The sequence below is a fragment of the Podarcis erhardii genome (assembly GCF_964252035.2).
Source record: "Podarcis erhardii genome assembly, chromosome: 7".
Taxonomy (NCBI): domain Eukaryota; kingdom Metazoa; phylum Chordata; class Lepidosauria; order Squamata; family Lacertidae; genus Podarcis; species Podarcis erhardii.
Genome location: NC_138511.1, coordinates 79,464,341 through 79,482,395, shown reverse-complemented (window position 1 = coordinate 79,482,395; position 18,055 = coordinate 79,464,341). Strand labels below are relative to the sequence as shown.

At 44.9% G+C, this 18,055-nt stretch overlaps 1 long non-coding RNA gene across 1 annotated transcript; it reads right to left on the bottom strand.

Moving 5' to 3' along the window:
* Window positions 1-7,683: 7,683 nt before the first annotated feature.
* Window positions 7,684-17,778, bottom strand: LOC309346253. The gene is made up of 3 exons (XR_014158529.1): window positions 17,631-17,778; window positions 16,093-16,251; window positions 7,684-8,018 (listed from the first exon to the last, which is right to left on the bottom strand). It is a non-coding gene; the product is annotated as an uncharacterized lncRNA (long non-coding RNA).
* Between the last annotated feature and the right edge of the window lie 277 nt (window positions 17,779-18,055).

The window sequence follows — 18,055 nt, the reverse complement described above, 5'->3', positions numbered from 1 at the left end:
GCTGAATTTGTAACAAAATAAATACATTTGCACCATCTTTGAGCTTGCAAAGCTTCTCCTTTTGGAAGTTGTCAGCACTGGTAACTTGAATAAAATAGAGTGGGGGGGCAGGAAAGTCTCACTCTGCATAATCAATCACACCTTATTTTGGGATAACTCAGATCCTTTGACTTCCCTCCATTCACTCCCCTGGTTCTTTTGTATTATCTTATGTTGTACATGTCTATAATTTCCTTATCCTTAATTATTCCTAATTTTCAACATTGTCCTTAATATTACAAGTGGTGCGGGTTTTTTTGTAGAACCTGTTATTGCGTTAATTTCCTTACAGTTCTTTTGTAAATATGCAATAAATATTATATATATATATATATATATATATATATATATATATATATATATATGCTTTCGTAGATTTTCACGGGTACAGGAATGCAGGTTTTGGTGTCCTCGGGTGTCTTCCCGTGTAAAAGTTGGGGTGTCTAGGCGACGTTTCGACGAGGTCTCACTCGTCATCTTCAGGCTGGTGCTTTCGGCTTCTTGTTACTGGAACAGAGCAGGATCTCAGTGTTTGAGTTCCTATAAATACTGTAGAGGGGGTGTGGTGTATAGCCTCCAATGTTCTGGGCAGAGAGGAAGTTCCCAGGCTAGTGTGCCTTTTCTTCTTTTGTTCCTTAATTACTTGAGAGATATCTTGAGTGATTTCTTGAGTGATATCCTGAGTACCACTTAGGTGGGTCATTAGGTGTGGATTAGTTGCTAAAGTCTTTGTGTCTTGACCTCTTGAACTTTGTGAAGAGTTTTCATGAGAAGATGGCTGTACTGTACTTAGTTGTGCTCTGGCTTGGCTTCGTGTATAGGGGCGAGCTGTGGTTTTGTGGCTTGTGTCAGCCAGATCTGTGTAGGGATTGCAGGGGGGTGCAGCATCCGGAGGTGCCACCATGGATTGGCTACTGGATGGTGTCTGTAATTCATCTGTGGAGAGGGTCTGGGTTTGGGTCTGGTGTGGTTGATTGGTGTTGGCGTTCTGTGTGCCTCTGGATCTGGTGTCAGTTTTTGTGGGGAGGGCTAATTTCCAGATGTCTGGCAAGCGGGATGTGTCGTCACGCTTGTTCATGTTGTGAGGGTGTTTCTCTATCTCGATGGCTTCCATGATTATTCTCTTGTGGTGATGTTCCGTGTTAAAGAGCAATTTGGAATCTGCAAAATTAATTTCGTGTCCTGTTTCTTTCATGTGTTGGAAAAGAGAGGAAGTTTTTTCTTCTTTTTTGACGGCATTCTTGTGTTCTGCGATACGTGCATTTATTCGTCTGTTTGTTTGTCCAATGTACGTGGCTGGGCAGACTTTGCAGGGTATTTCATAGATCCCTTGGTTTTCCAACTGGATTTTATCCTTGGGGTTTCTGAGGATATTGGCTATTTTTTGGTTGGTGCAAAAGGCTGTTTTGATATTGTGTTTATGGAGGATTTTGCTAATTTTATCTGTAGTGCCCTTGATATAAGGAAGGAGGGCCATGCCATTGTTTTCTTCTGTGTCTTGGTTTTTGGGGGGTGTTTCCTTTTGGATTAGCTTCGTAATCCTGTTTTGCTGGTATCCATTGGCAATTAACACGTTAATTAGCCCTCCCCACAAAAACTGACACCAGATCCAGAGGCACACAGAACGCCAACACCAATCAACCACACCAGACCCAAACCCAGACCCTCTCCACAGATGAATTACAGACACCATCCAGTAGCCAATCCATGGTGGCACCTCCGGATGCTGCACCCCCCTGCAATCCCTACACAGATCTGGCTGACACAAGCCACAAAACCACAGCTCGCCCCTATACACGAAGCCAAGCCAGAGCACAACTAAGTACAGTACAGCCATCTTCTCAGGAAAACTCTTCACAAAGTTCAAGAGGTCAAGACACAAAGACTTTAACAACTAATCCACACCTAATGACCCACCTAAGTGGTACTCAGGATATCACTCAAGAAATCACTCAAGATATCTCTCAAGTAATTAAGGAACAAAAGAAGAAAAGGCACACTAGCCTGGGAACTTCCTCTCTGCCCAGAACATTGGAGGCTATACACCACACCCCCTCTACAGTATTTATAGGAACTCAAACACTGAGATCCTGCTCTGTTCCAGTAACAAGAAGCCGAAAGCACCAGCATGAAGATGACGAGTGAGACCTCGTCGAAACGTCGCCTAGACACCCCAACTTTTACACGGGAAGACACCCGAGGACACCAAAACCTGCATTCCTGTACCCATGAAAATCTACGAAAGCATATATATATATATATATTCTTCTTGATTTCTTAGTTTTCTGGCTAATTTAGCCATTCCAGCATAATTATTATAAAAGTGTGTATTGGCAATAAGTAATATGAAATTGAAATATCGAATAGACAGGAGGTTGGGTCTTTAGTGTTAAGACCAATTTATGTTTTATTGTTTGTTAAGAAAATTGTGTGTCTATGGTTATTCCTATGTGTAATTTGAGATTTGTGGTTTTTTTCTTTTTTCTTGGTGTATCAATAAAAAAGAAAAGAAAAGAAAAGAAAATAAGTTGCCAATCTTTTTTGGTTGCGACTTGTTCTTTCTATTGTTGGGCCATCAATTTCCATGCGGCTGTTGTTGTATACCTAACAGATTTTTGTATTCTTTCAGTGTATCAATTCCAGTTATACCTATTAAGAAAGCTTGCGGTTTTTAAACAAATGTTATTTTAAACTTTTTAAGAATTCATTATAGATCATTTCCCAAAACTTTTTATAACCTTACATTGCCACCACATGTGGTAAAACGTACCCCCTGCTTTTTTTACACTTCCAACACTTATTTTCTTTTGTTTTGTGCATTTTTGATAGTTTGACTGGAGTTAAATACCATCTGTACATCATTTTCATATAATTCTCCTTAAGTGCCATAAATTTTATATCATTTTTCATTATCATTCCCAATCTATCATCTATATATTATGTTCCACATCTTTTGCCCATCAGTGGTTTTTCTAGAAAAGGAGCTGTTGGAGATCATCATGTTCTCTTTCCTTGTTCTCTTAGAATTGCAATGGCACCCACATGAGAACCCACATGAACTCTGGCAGAAAAAAATGCCTTAAGTTAAATTCTTCAGAGGAGAAACCTCTTATCTAACAAATTGTCTGATTACAATAATGATTTTAGCTGTGCAGTGTATATTATTTTGTTTTTATCCAATTTTATGTATTTTATTTTTGTAATTTCTTCAGCTAAAGCAATCAATAATAATTGCATTTTTATCCAAAAGAAACAGATCTGAGAACCAGCATTTGATGTCAGGGGACTGCCATCAGAACAGGGGAGGGAGGCAGGGGGGGGGCGTAGGGATACAGAGAACCTCCAAAACTTCTGAAGAGCAGTTCCTCTTCCAGCGGTGGGGAAAGCCACACCTCCAGTGGAGAAGAGAGGAAAGGGGCCAGCCAAGAGAGGAAAGGGCTTGAGGATGCTGCTGAGAGCCCCAGCACCTCACCTCGCCAGGCAGGCTAGGAGAGACACATGCCACTTCCATCGCCCAACTTGTGCAGAGGGGTGAAACGCAAGGAGGGGAGGAGGAGGCTTCAGGTGCCGAAGTTCTTACATTGGGGGAGAAGCCGGAAGGGGGCATTCCCGGATTCTGCAAGTGACTAAGACAGACATGAACTTTGTAGATCTGCACTGTGAATAGTTTGCACAATAAAACCTGTAAAAGACAGGTCGGAGTCCTGCCTGATTACTCAGAAGCAACCACCATTAGCATCTGACAGCAATCCAGGAGTCTTTGCGGTTGCTCGCGTGTAGCAGTGAAGAGCGGCATGATGAGTCAAGAGAATAAAGGGAGGCTGGAGGAGCAAAGAGCTGCAGGCAGAGGCGCTGAGGAAGATGAGGCGCGGAACGTACCAGCTCCGGTGCAGAGGAACGTGGAGCTGGAAGTGCACATTGCTGACCTCGCAGCGAGGCTGGAGGAGCGCAGATTGCAGGAGCAGCAAATCATGGCAACTCCGGTGGGGCGAAAAATGCCGCACTGGTGAGCAAATTTGGCAGGAACCCTCAAGAGTACCTTGCCTTTAGGACTGAGATTAAATACGCCCTGGACTTACAAAAGAAGGAATTTTCCAATTGTCAGAGCTGCCCGAGGTCCCAGCTCACAAAGGACCAACGCCAGTTCGTTGTTATGTACGAAAGTCTTTATTGAAGTTTAGTTTCGCTTTCACAGCCGCAGCGCGCAGCTCTACGTCTCAAACTCTAGACCGCTGAAGCTCCGTCTGAATCTCCTCCCCCCAGACACCAGTTTAAGACTCTAGCCTTGCTCCACCTCTTCCTTTGCTCTTTCCTCCTCTGGTTCCGCCTGTCCGCTGGGGTCTTGCCCTTCCTAGACTCTTCTGACGCTGAGTCCCCTGAGTCTTCCCCCTGCCTCCGGCGGGCTTTAGGACCTGGTTCCCAATCCAATTTTCTGCTGTCCCGCGCGCCTGTACATTCGAACTTGGCGCGTGCACCCAGCCGGCAACCTTCCTCCTGACCGTTACACTGCTCCTGTCACTGCTTCCCCCTTCGGGGAGGCTAGCTGGACCTGACCTCCCCTCCGTTCCCCCACTCTCCGATAGGGGCGTGGTCAGCCCTGACTCATCTTCTCTCCCTGCTGGAGGAGACGCTGGCCCTGACACATGGGACTCTTCCCCCCCACTACGCTCTGGTGGGGAAGCTGGTCCTGATCTCCCGCTGCTGCTTTGGGAGTCCCCGCTGGCCCCTTGTTTCTGGTGCGTCCCCCCTGGGACCCCCCTTTCCCTGGCCGTCGGCGCCCCCTTCTGGGAATCTTCTGATTCGCTGGAGAAGCTCCTGGAATCTCTCGGGTCACTGTCATACTCCCCTACGCTGCCCTCAGATTCTTCCCCTTCGCTCTCCATTTCCTCTCTCCCCTGTGCCTCTGCTCCTGAGCCCCTGACACCAATGATGAGGAGAGGGTGCATTCGTAGTTTCCCACTTAGAAAGTGCAGCCTGGGAATGGGTGAGACCCCTGATAGCGGTGGGAAACAATGCCCTCCAGGACATGTGGAAATTTTATGAGGCGATGGATGCAATGTTTACCAGCAAAATTCAGGGGGATGTCACACAGCAGGAGGCACTTTCTGTTTGGGGTGCAGCAGCAGATCCAGATGTGGAGAGACCACAAGAACTTGGAATATTGGCACACTGCACGTGTGCTGTGTCAGAGGCAGATCCGATGGACGGTGTTTTCTGCCCATTTTGACTTTAAGATCCAATACGTTCCTGGAGAGCAGAATGTGAGGTCAGACGCATTTTCCACGAAGCCTGAGTACATGGAAGATGAAGGGCCCCCAGTGGCCAGACAAATGTTCCAGGAGGACAAATGGGCCTGTGGGGGAACACTGGCAGGGGAGGCAGGACTGGCAGGGGAGGCAGGACTCACCAGAGACGATGATTTTGCTCAAAGGAAATTTAGGGAGCTCAAGGAGGGTCTGGGGGCTTTGAGGAGAAAGGGGGGCTGTTCTACAAAGGGACACTGTATGTACCGGGAGAGCCCTTGAGGGTCAGAGTCCTTGAGCAGTTCCATGACAACCCTACAGTTGGGCACTTTGGGCAACACAAGACCATGTTGTTAGTTAAGTGGGATTTCTGGTGGCCCAAGGTAAGGGAGGCTGTGTGGGAATATGTCCGAGGGTGTGACATGTGTCAAAGAGCAAAGAGGGAAAGGGCGGCCCTGGCTGGGCTGCTGGAACCCTTAATAACACTGGGGAGACCATGGGAGATGGTGTCCATAGATTTCATGACGGACCTGCCCGAGGTAAGATGGCAGTCCTGGTGGTGGTGGACCTACTGACCAAGATGTGCCACTTTGTGACATGCTCTCATGCTGTGTCATCTGAGGAAACTGCCAAATTGTTCCTGAATCACATCTTTTGGCTGCATGGGGTCCCTTCTAGGATGATTTCTGAGTGTGGAAGACAGCTCACCTTGCATTTCTGGTGCAAGATCATGAGTTTGTTGCAGGTAGAGGTGAGCTTTTCCACAGCCAGGCACCCGCAGACAAATGGACAGGCGGTGAGGGCAAATGCCGTTTTGCAGCAGTACTTGTGCTGCTACGTAAATCAGTGACAGAACGATAGGGTGGAGAAGCTAGCGCAGACAGAGTTTGCATACAATAATGCTGAACACATGACCACAGCGATGAGTCCCTTTCCTGCCAATTACGGATGTCATCCCAGGGCCTTTCCAGAGTGTGAGGAGGAGGAATTGAGTGTACCAGCCACAGAACAATTCACAGAAGAGGTGGAGGCCATACACCAACAGCTCAAGATGACTCTGGAAAGAGCCAAGGAGGCGTACAAGAAGGCGGTGGACAAACATAGGAGACTGGGGGAGGTTATCCAAGTGGGGGACAAGGTGTGGTTGTCATCTCAGGGGCTGCCTCTGGGGGGGGGGGTTGCAAGAAACTGCAGCCTAGGAGGATGGGCCCCTTTGAGGTGACATAGCAGGTCAACGCATTAGCTTTCAGGCTGAAGTTGCCGGATAACATGAGGATACATGCGGTGTTTCACAGGTCTCTGCTGTTGCCTTACAGGGAGGGGCACAGTTTCTGGGGGAGGGAACAGGGGGGCCCCACCCCACCTAGCGTAGAAGAAAGGGAACTCTGTAATGGGGTGATGGAGATACTTGACTCCAGGTGGAACGGACATCAACTAGAGTACCTATTTGCCTGGGAGGGGGTTCCCAGTTCAGCAAACACATGGATTCTGGTGGGGCGCATGACTGAGGAGTATCTCATAGAGGAGTTCCACACTCTCTTCTGGCACAAGCCCAAACCCCCGAAGTTGTTTTTTGGGGAAGTGTTTGGACCCACAGTGGACGAGGGTGACTTTGAGGGATTCCCGCCCTCAGGGGAGGGGGAGGGAATAGGGGACGAAGTTGCAGAGGTCTCTGATGAGGAGGAAATTTCCTGGGACCTCCCACCAGGGCAAGGATTGTCGGGGGGAAGCATTTTTTGATTCCACAGAGGAGGAGGACAATTCCTTCATTGTTTCCCCCCCCTCCGGCCAACGCCAGTGAGGGGGAAGCAGCTCTGGACCCCACCGATGGGGGGTGAGGGGGAGTGGATGTCAGGGGACTGATATTGGAACAGGGGAGGGAGGCAGGGGAGCTGTTGGGATACAGAGAGCCTCCGAAACTCCTGAAGAGCAGTTCCTCTTCCAGCGGGGGGGGGGCGGAGCCACACCTCCAGTAGAGAAGAGAGGGAAGGGGCCAGCAAAGCGAGGAAAGGGCTTGAGGATGCAGCTGAGAGACCCAGTGCCTCACCTCACCAGGCTTGTCAGGAGGGATCCCCGCCACTTCCATCGCCCAAACTTGCGCAGAGGGGTGAAATGCAAGTGGGGGGGGAAGGAGGCTTCGGGTGCCGAAGTTCTTATGTTTGTGGAGAAGCCAGAAGGGGCCACTCTCAGATTGTGCAAGTGACTAAGACAGACATGAACTTTGTAGATCTGCACTGTAAATAGTTAGCACAATAAAACCTGTAAAAGACAGGCCGGAGTCCTGCCTGGTTACTCACAAGCAACAACCACTAGCTTCTGACATTTTATTTTCAATAACCATTTATTTTGCATTATAATGATCATAATGAAGGCTTGACTATTAGAATCCACAATCCCTACATTCTGACCCCTTTTTCTCTGCTCTTGTTTCCCTTTACCTCCACCAAAAGCAAGAAAGAACAAAACAGAGATCGCGAGTCCTGGATTTCACCACTAGGCCTCCAATACCCCCTCATTGCCATGGATTTTGGAATACACAAGGAGGAGGTCTACACTGTCTGATTTACCCTTCCTGTTCAGGCTGGTGTGAGATTCGTGAAGCATTATAACACCTTTCTTCGTAAACCGAAATAAGAAATCTCCCAGCTCCCATAGTAATTTCTTCTTTTTTCCGGACGGCACAAAATTTTGTTGTTGCACAACCTTTGAATGTGAAAAAGGTGATAAAGAAGAAATCTGGAAAACAAAAAGAAGTTTTGACTTTAGTCCTTTCCCCAGGGAATAGGAGATGGCATGTTAACAAAATCAAATTCTTGTGGTCTGGTGATTTGCATTAAAATGACAGGAATTCAATCCCAGTACCTCCTGGGCCTGTTAAAAAGGCACATGCTGTGGCCACACAAGTCAACAAGGTGATCCAGCCGCATAAGAAGCTGGAGTTTCAGACTTCCGGAGGCGGCGCGAACGGTAATGGCTGCCCGCTCCTGACAGGGAGAGGGAAGCTCCGTTGAAACGGGTCACCCGCTGTGGCGAAGCGGAGACCCACTCAGGAAAACCACAGGTGGCAGAAGCCTGTGGTCTTGAGACCCGGCGGGCGCCAGAAGCAGCCCCCAAAACGTTGAAGGGACCCCGTAAGGGGCTCCGGACCGCGGAGGGGGTAGCGGCGCTGTGGGTCGTTTCGCAATCAACGGAGCGAAGCCGCGTTGCTGTTGCCGGTGAGCGCTGACCTTTCTTCTTGAAACCGCTAAATTTGGAAAGCAACAACCGTGAGTAATTTGGACCCTACAAATTTTAAGGCTTTTAAGACTGTGAATTTGGCTGAAAGCGGAGTGACGATAAACAGGAAGTCCGTCTTCCGCTGACACTGAACTTGAAAAGTAAAGAGCAGGAGGAGTGGAGACAAAGAGTAACGTTTTAACTAACCGACCTGGCACCTATTTAAACTGTTTTACTGGGTGGATTAAGGACTTTAAGTGGCTGACGTTTGGATTTATATTGAGACAAGGATACCTTTCTTCTGTTGAGCTATTGGATTACAAATTAAAGTAAGAAACCCAGGTGCTGGAGCTGCCTGAGCAACTGAGCAGTCAGTCTGCAAACTTGGATACTTTGAATCTGAACTTTGAAACACTCTGAGTTTGAACTTGCTACTTTGAAACATTTGCTGTCTAAGCACTATTGGAAACATTGTTTTGTTTTAAGTATCAACTCTGCTAAAATTTATCTTTGTGGAGGTCTTTGGACACTGAACTAGATTTACCAATTTGAATTGGATTTGACTTCCTCCCTAAAGACATTTTAAGCTCCCCCTAGAGGATTTTGGACCTACAGCAGTGACATTGTTTTACTTTCTCTTTCCCGGCCTCCTGCTTGACTGTTACTATCTGGGCTGTTGCTTTCTCATGGGAACAACTCAGTTTGACCTTGGTCTTTAGATAACTTTGGAATGAGTGGAACAAGAAAAAGGGGAAGAACCAGACAAACAACTTTAACTTTATCTGCAGCCTCACAGCGTAGATCATCTGTGCCTGCTTTGCCTTCTACTTTGCCTCCTGAGGTAGAAGCGGCTTCCCTGTCACGGGCAGGGGAGGGAGAAACTGAGGAACTACAACTGGAAGATATGGCCTCAGGAGCAAGTGGCTCTATCTTGGAGAAAATTTTTGAAAAATTGGAGGCTCTGGACAGAAAGGTCGACCAGCAAACAGCTAAAATTGATCAAAACACAGAAAGTTTGAATAGATTAACTGGACAAGTTGCACAGAATGTTCAATCTATTGGAGAATTGAAGGAGGCTGTAGGTGAAAATCGGAAACTGGCTGAGGATACTAGCCAAAGACTGGGACAGCTTGAAAAAGAAGTAAGACCACTCAGTAAACAAGTAGGAGAACATCAGATCTATTTCTCTATGACAGAACTTCGGAACAGGGAGGCCAACTTAAGGATACGGTCAATACCAGAAGTGGAAGAAGGCAACTTAACTGAGTTTCTAACTAAAGAATTTTCCATGTTCTGGAACCTAGAAGAAAAAGACTTCAAAATAGTATCTGCTTTCAGGCTTGGAAGACTTATAAGGAAAGAGAAGCCCAGAGATTGCTTGATAATACTGAGATCAAAGGAGGAAAGGGACAAGATTTTGGGCCTGCACTACGGAAAGTCACTGGACATTTTGGATAAAAGAATTGAAATTTACAAGGACATTCCTAAACAACTGTTGGATCTTAGATCTGACTATTCGGAACTAGTAAAATTGCTAAGGAGCAACTCAATTATCTTCAGGTGGGAGTTCCCTCAAGGATTATCGTTTACTTTCAGAGGGAGGAAGATCAAAATTAGAACGCCGGAGGACAGAGATAAGTTTTTGGCGGCACACGGAGAAGATCTTCACAAAGGACTCGGATTACCTCCAGGGCCTGAACTTCCAGGGGAGCCTGCACCCCCGGATCCTCAAGAACTGGAGAATAAGGTACCACCACAGCAAGAATAACCAGATTTATTCAGGATGTCTCTGCAACTTTTGAGTTGGAACATAAATGGCTGCAACATTCCAGAAAAAAGGAGAAAAATCTTTCACATATTAAAAAAGGAACAATTGGACATTATCTGTTTACAAGAAACACACGTGATTAGGCTCCACAGAAAAGTGTTAATAAATAAAAGACTTGGTCAGGAATTTATATCTTCGGACACAGTAAAAAAGAGAGGTGTGGTGATTTATGCAAAAGAGAGCCTTTCACCTAAATTTCTGTTTAAAGACGAACATGGAAGAATTTTGGCAATAGAAATACAATACCAAGGAGAAAAAATTTTGATATTAGGAATTTATGCTCCAAATGAAGGGAAATCGGAATTTTATAAGAAATTGCATGAGACTATGCTGGATTATCTGGACTACAACAACATCATTATGATGGGAGATATGAATGGAGTCGTATCAACTAACATGGATAAGTCACAGAACCAAAATGTTACCAAAGATGGGAGACTACCAAAGACCTTCTTTGAAATGACAGACAATATGGATTGGATTGATATTTGGAGAGTGAGAAACCCCTTGGGAAGGGAAGGAACATTTTTCTCTGAAGCCCAACTGACTTGGACAAGAATCAACCAAATATGGATAACTAGAGGTCTGGCACCTAAGATTAGAAAGGTGGAAATCTGCCCAAAGACATGCTCCGACCATAACGCACTGAGAATGGACATGACATTGATCCCAACCGGTTCCTTCAGATGGAAGATGAATGATGGCCTGTTTAGAGATCAGGAGATTACCAAGAAGGCCCAAAAAGCTCTAAAGGATTACTTTGAGATCAACATGAACACTACAGTGGAAAAAAGAACTATCTGGGACGCAAGCAAGGCCGTGATGAGGGGGTTCTTGATACAACAGAATACTGTAAAGAAAAGGAAACAAAATGAAAGGAAAGATAAATTTCTGGAAAAAATTAAGGAGCTAGAGAAGAAGCTAAGATCCAACCCGAAGTCTCAGCCGATTCTGAGAGAAATTAAACTTCACCAAGCACAATATTCTAAACTGATAAACCAGGAAATAGAATGGAAAATTAAATTAATGAAACAAAAAACTTTTGAATCGGCTAATAAATGTGGAAAACTGCTAGCCTGGCAGTTGAAGAGGAGACAAAAGTTAAATACAGTGACAAATTTAGAGATTGAAGGAAGAAGTATCCAGAACCCCGGAGAGATTAGAAAGTGTTTCCAGAGATATTTCAAAAAATTATATACCCAAGGGCCACAAGATGAAACTGAGATTAAACAATTTTTGGAGATAAATGGACTAGCAAAGCTGTCAGAAGAAAACAGAACAATCCTAAATGGCAAAATAACACGACAAGAGATTGAGCAGGCCATCCAGAACATGAAACAGGGCAAATCGCCAGGACCAGACGGGTTGACCTCCAAGTATTATAAGACACTGAAAGACTATCTGATACAACCATTGATGGAGGTCAGCAATGAAATTATGGAGGGAAAGAAGGCGTCGGAATCGTGGAAGGAAGCTTTCATCACATTGATACCAAAATCGGAAAGTGAAAAGACACAACTTAAGAACTACCGTCCCATCTCCCTTTTAAATGTGGATTACAAAATATTTGCAGATGTTTTGGCAAGTAGATTCAAGAGGGTTTTAAACAAAGTAATTCATAAAGACCAGGCAGGCTTTCTCCCAGGTAGACATATGTCTGCCAATACAAGGAACATTATAGATATATTGGAACTTTTACAAACAGATATAAACACTAAAGCAGTTTTAATTTTTATAGATGCGGAGAAGGCCTTTGACAACATATCCTGGAAGTTCATGAAGGGGAATTTAAAAGAAATGGGAGTGGGTCGGGGGTTTGAGAACGGGATTGATGCAATATATTCAGAACAAAAGGCTAAATTGATAGTTAACAATGTGGTTACAGAAGAGTTTAAAATTGAAAAAGGAACACGACAAGGCTGCCCGATTTCCCCGTTACTATTTATTTCGGTCCTGGAAGTGCTCCTGAACATGATTAGAGGGGACCGGCTGGTGGAAGGGATACAGGTCGGAGCGAAACACTATAAACTTAAAGCGTTTGCAGATGACTTAGTTTTGACATTACAGGAGCCAGAATCTAGTACGAAAAGAGTATTACAACTGATTCAAGACTTTGGTCGGGTGGCGGGATTTAAACTAAATAAACAAAAAACTAAGGTGTTGGGAAAAAACTTGACAGATATTGAGTCGGAACGGTTTCAGAGAGAGACAGAGTTAACTGTGGTTAAGAAAGTGAAATACCTAGGGGTAAACATAACAGCAAAAAATCTGAGTCTATTCAAAGATAACTATGAAAAATGTTGGTCTGAAATTAAGAGAGACTTGGATAGTTGGTCAAAATTAAAACTTTCATTGTTAGGCCGAATAGCTGCTATTAAGATGAATATATTGCCAAAAATGTTGTTTTTGTTTCAGACATTGCAGATTGTAGACAAAACGGAGTGCTTCCGGAAGTGGCAGAAAGACATCTCTAAATTTGTCTGGCAGGGCAAAAAGCCCAGAATTAAGTTTAAGATATTAACGGATGCGAAAGAAAGAGGGGGCTTTGCCCTGCCAGACTTAAAGTTGTATTATGAAGCCGCAGCTTTCTGCTGGCTAAAAGATTGGCTACTTCTTGAGGACATGGATGTGCTGGATCTGGAAGGTTTTAACAACGCATTTGGATGGCATGCATACTTATGGTATGATAAGGTTAAGATTAACAAGGCCTTTAAGAACCATATTGTCAGAAAAGCAATATTTAATGTCTGGACAAAATGCAAAGACTTATTGGAGAACAAAACCCCGAGGTGGCTGTCACCCTTGGAGGCTAAGGCCCGAAAAAGACCTAATATGGAGGCCAATTGGCCAAAATATTGGGAAATATTAGAAAGAGATGGAGACAATTGGAAATTGCAGAGTTTAGAGAAAATGAAAGATAAAGTGCGAGACTGGTTACACTATGCTCAGATTAAAGAAGTGTTTAAGAATGATAAAAAGTTAGGATTCCAGGTGGAGAAATCAAAAATTGGAAACAGAATTGTTAGAACCTAAGACCAAGGTACTTTCAAAAATGTATAACTTGCTGTTGAAATGGAACACACAAGACGAAATGGTTAAATCGGCTATGATAAAGTGGGCTCAGGATATTGGGCATAACATTATGTTTGAGGATTGGGAAAGGTTGTGGACCTCTGGGCTGAACTTCACCGCATGTAATGCTCTGAAGGAAAATGTAATGAAAATGATATATAGATGGTACATGACCCCAGTGAAATTGGCTAAAATATACCATTCGTCTGATAATAAATGTTGGAAATGTAAGGAAAATGAAGGAACATTCTTTCACCTCTGGTGGACCTGCCCTAGAGTGAAGGCCTTCTGGGAAATGATATACAATGAGCTAAAAAAGGTGTTTAAGTATACCTTTACTAAGAAACCAGAGGCCTTCCTTCTGGGCATTGTCGGCCAGAATGTGTTAAAGAAGGACAGAACATTTTTTATGTATGCTACAACGGCAGCAAGGATACTCATTGCTAAGAACTGGAAAACTCAAGATCTACCCACACTGGAAGAATGGCAGATGCAGCTGATGGACTATATGCAACTAGCCGAGATGACTGGCAGAATCCGAGACCTGGGAGAGGAGAGGGTTGAAGAAGACTGGAAGAAATTCAAGATTTATTTACAAAAGTACTGTAATTTGGCTGAATGCTAACAAAGATGTCAGAGTAGAAACAACTGTCTACCATCAAATTATATTTGAGTTTAACCTAAATGATTGGATTTAAGACTATAAACAAAATGATAATTTGCTTGGAAATTTTTTTTTTTTTTTAATGATGCAAGTGGAAGCAGGAGGCGTGAGGGAGTCCATAGTAGAATGAAAAGATGTTATAAAATTTATTTTGTTTGTTAAATATGTACTTGTATGAAAAAAACCTTAATAAAAAATTATTTAAAAAAAGAAGAAGCTGGAGTTGCACTCCATTGTCTCTCAGGATGGTTGGATGCCAACTGAGGCTCCCACACTGTCAAAAACTGTGACCTAGCCATCCAGAAAATCCTCCTTTTATTTTGCCATATCTATTTTCATGTTAAACACATCTAACATGAAGTGGGAGAAAAGGGGGTCCCAAAAGCCAATCAGGAACTCCTATCTGAATTCTTAATCAGCTCTCAAAAGTGAAACTAGCAAAGGGCAGGCAAAGGAGGGGGGGGGCTGTAGGGCAGAGGCAGCTCAAATGGCCTGGACTCTGCCTCTTCCTTCCTGGGGCAAATCAGCCCATATACCCCTCCCCTATTCATTTCCAATCCCCTCTTCTTTTCAGGAAGGAAGGGTGTGGTAAAATTGGTCCCTCTCCAAAGAGTATTGTTCCTCAAAAACGCTGTTGAAAGGGGTGGGGGGTGCATGTAAGGCTGGATCCAGGCACATGAATACAGTGATACAGTTAAATGATTCGGTTCAATGTGTTGTGAAATCCCAATGCAGAAAGATAGGACTCCACATCGCTGTCTGGTACCACAGTATTATAATGCATATAAAGCAATTTACCGTATTTTTCGCCCCATAGGGCGCACCAGCTTATAGGGCACACCTAGTTTTTTGGGGGGGCATAAAGAAAACAATTTTTAGTTCCCCCCCCCCAGGCGTGGGGTTGGGGCGGGGGAAGCCCGAGCTTCCCCCAACCCCAGCCCCCAGAACAGGCTGCTCTCCGCAAGCCGTGAGAGCCCTCAGCGCGCCCGGGCTTCAGGGTACAGGCAGCTCTGCACAAGCCGTGAGAGGGCTCCCGCAGCTTGCGCAGAGCTACCCGAAGCCAGGGCGTGACTGCTCAGCACGCCCAGACTTCAGGGTACAGGCAGCTCTGCACAAGCCTGAGAGGGCTCCCGCGGCTTGCGCAGAGCTACCCGAAGCCCGGGCGCGACTGCTCAGCACGCCTGGGCTTTAAGGTACAGGCAGCTCTGCACAAGCTGTGGGAGGGCTCCTGCGGCTTGCGCAGAGCTACCCGAAGCCCGGGCGCGACTGCTCAGCGCACCCGGGCTTCGGGGTGCAGGCAGCTCTCTGCAAGCCGTGGGAGCCCGGCGGTGCACACCGACCCCTCTCGCTCTCCAGGCTTCAGAGAAAGCCTGCATTCGCCCCATAGGACGCACACATTTCCCCTTCATTTTTGGAGGGGGAAAAGTGTGTCCTATAGGGCAAAAAATACGGTATCTTTTTACAAATTTAGTTAAATTATGACAGCAAAATCTTTGGAGCAGCTTTTAGGAGGATACAGAGCACCTACAGGCAGAAGAGGGTGGAAATTCTGTTGCACGACTATAAATCCTTGCACTAATGGTCTGAGTTAGCCAGATACTGCTCATTGTCACAGAATTTAAGGAAATTTAATTACATTTCTTTTACATAAGAAATATGCTTTTTGAGAAAGAGGCACACATTTTGTCCTGCACGGCATCCCAGTGGTGGAAAGATCCAGATGCAACTGGGGTGGAGCAATGAATGCATTTTCCTCTTTGGTTCAGAAGATTATTTAATATAAACATCCCGATCTGAATCCTGCTTCTAGACAAGCAAGTGCATTATGAAAGTTAAAGGGCAAAGTCCAGGCAGGCAAAACACTAAGGAAGAGTGCAGAGTGCAGCCAGTAAGAGATATGATCCCTATCACTTTTCCAACAATGTGCAATGGAAAAAGAGAGGAAGGAAGGGAGAGAAGGAGATCAGGACAGAGTCTGCGTGACCCAGCCGATGTCTAGGCCTTTCCCCCTGACTGAATAGCAATGTTACCTTTAGCAAAAGCTCCTCTAAAATCAATACATTGGGTCTCATTCTCAAGGCAGTTGACGGTCTTCTCACTTTTACACTTTCTCACTTTCTCAGTTTCTCCTTTGGAGAAGCAGGCTGGGCATCGCAGACCATTTTCAGCCAGCATGTTGCGATCAGGAACTTCCAAGATCAAATGTAAAGTGAGTATGTTAATGTCTTTGTCTGTTTTTGTATCTCTGTGTTATATAAATGGAATACACCCTAGTAACTTACTGTTCTGCTGGGGCAGCTCCAAGTGTTCTTGGATGAAAACATGATCTAGAAACAATCTGGGTTCAGGGCTGAGCATGGGACAAAGTCACCATTGGTCTCTGAGATGAATGACCTTTACTCAAAGTGGGGTGGGAGAGTGTGAACTTTTAATCTCTCTGAATGCATTCATGCCATCGATTATGGTGGAGCCTCTCTGAAAATATAGTTTCTTAGTCTTCCATTTTTGTACAGAGATTCTGTCTCTCTTCTGCTCTTCAGCAATGAGCTATCCAATAATTTTTGTGAACCACCCCGAAACACCCAGGTACAGGGTGGTACAAAAATTCAATAAATTCAATAAACAAATTTCAGAGAATGCTGTTAGGTAGGGTCTTATATTTGCACCATTATAACTGCTGGCTTAGGTAGTGCTTGACAATTAAAAGACAGAGAAGAACCAGCTTAAGGGTAATTCAGGAGGACACTTGAATAAGATAGGTGGGTTGTAAGGTCCATATTTGAAACATCCAATTGAAAGTGAACTTGAAGGTACCACAAGCTATTTATGAGCAGTTCAGGAGCTTAGGTATCCAATTATATTGTATTTTTCGTCCCATAGGACGCTCCGCCCCATAGGACGCACCTAGTTTTTTTGGGGGGAAATAAAGGGATTTTTTCCCCTTTATCCCCCCCCCCATACCAGGTCGGGGAACAGCGGTATGGCGGCGCTCCACCTCCCCGCTGTCCCCCGAGCTTGTGGGGCTGGCGCTGGGGAGAAGTACGCTTCTCCCCAGTTCCAGCCTCCAAACCAGTTTGAGGAACAGCGGGATGGCGGCACCGACATCCCTCTCGCTCTCCAAGCTTCAGCGAAAGCCTGTATTCGCCCCATAGGACGCACACAGATTTCCCCTTCATTTTTGGAGGGGAAAAAGTGTGTCCTATAGGGCAAAAAATATGGTATATCTGATCCTTCTTGGTGCTACTTCAAGGGACAGAAAGAAAGAGGGGACTGGCTGGAAAGGCAATCCATCCCTAGTAGGTCCCTCCCTGCTGCCTATTAGGTCCCTCTTTTTCACAGTATGTCGTCATGCCTGACTTTCTGTCCAATCTGAATTCCCACCCGTTGAGAGCTCCTAATAAGTCCTGAGCTGCTCAACCCAACCTACCGACATCTGGGGCTGTCTCACCCCATCTGAACGAAGCACAGATTCTCTAGGTACTGCTGATTGACTAAGGATCCAAGCCGTGGCCAAATCCAGTGCACAGCCCTAACATTTTAATGATTCCAGAATGATGCAGAAACTTACGGCTGAGAGTTTCATTGTTACAATAGTCAGTGTTGCAGCATTGTGTCTTCATCTCAAAGAATTTACCATCCCCTGCAGTAAAGCTGTAATCGCCTAAGAAACAATCACTGGATGGCAAACATGTATTCTCAATTTGCACTTCCGGTTTATCTATGAGAAAGAATTTGAAAGAACTATCAGGATCTGGGTGGAAATGTGGTCTATTGCTACTAAAGCACATTCATTATAATGCTTCCAATTTTCTGTGTTACCCGAATCAGGACCTTTTGAAAAATACAATATGGAAGGTATTATTCAATTTGGCAATCTAAAGCGTGGTGCTGTTTATTTATTTAAATGTGTGCACACTGCTATATAGTAAAAGGAAAGAAATATCAAAATGTTTTTCAGTTATAATACATAAAATATACAATAAGAACCATATT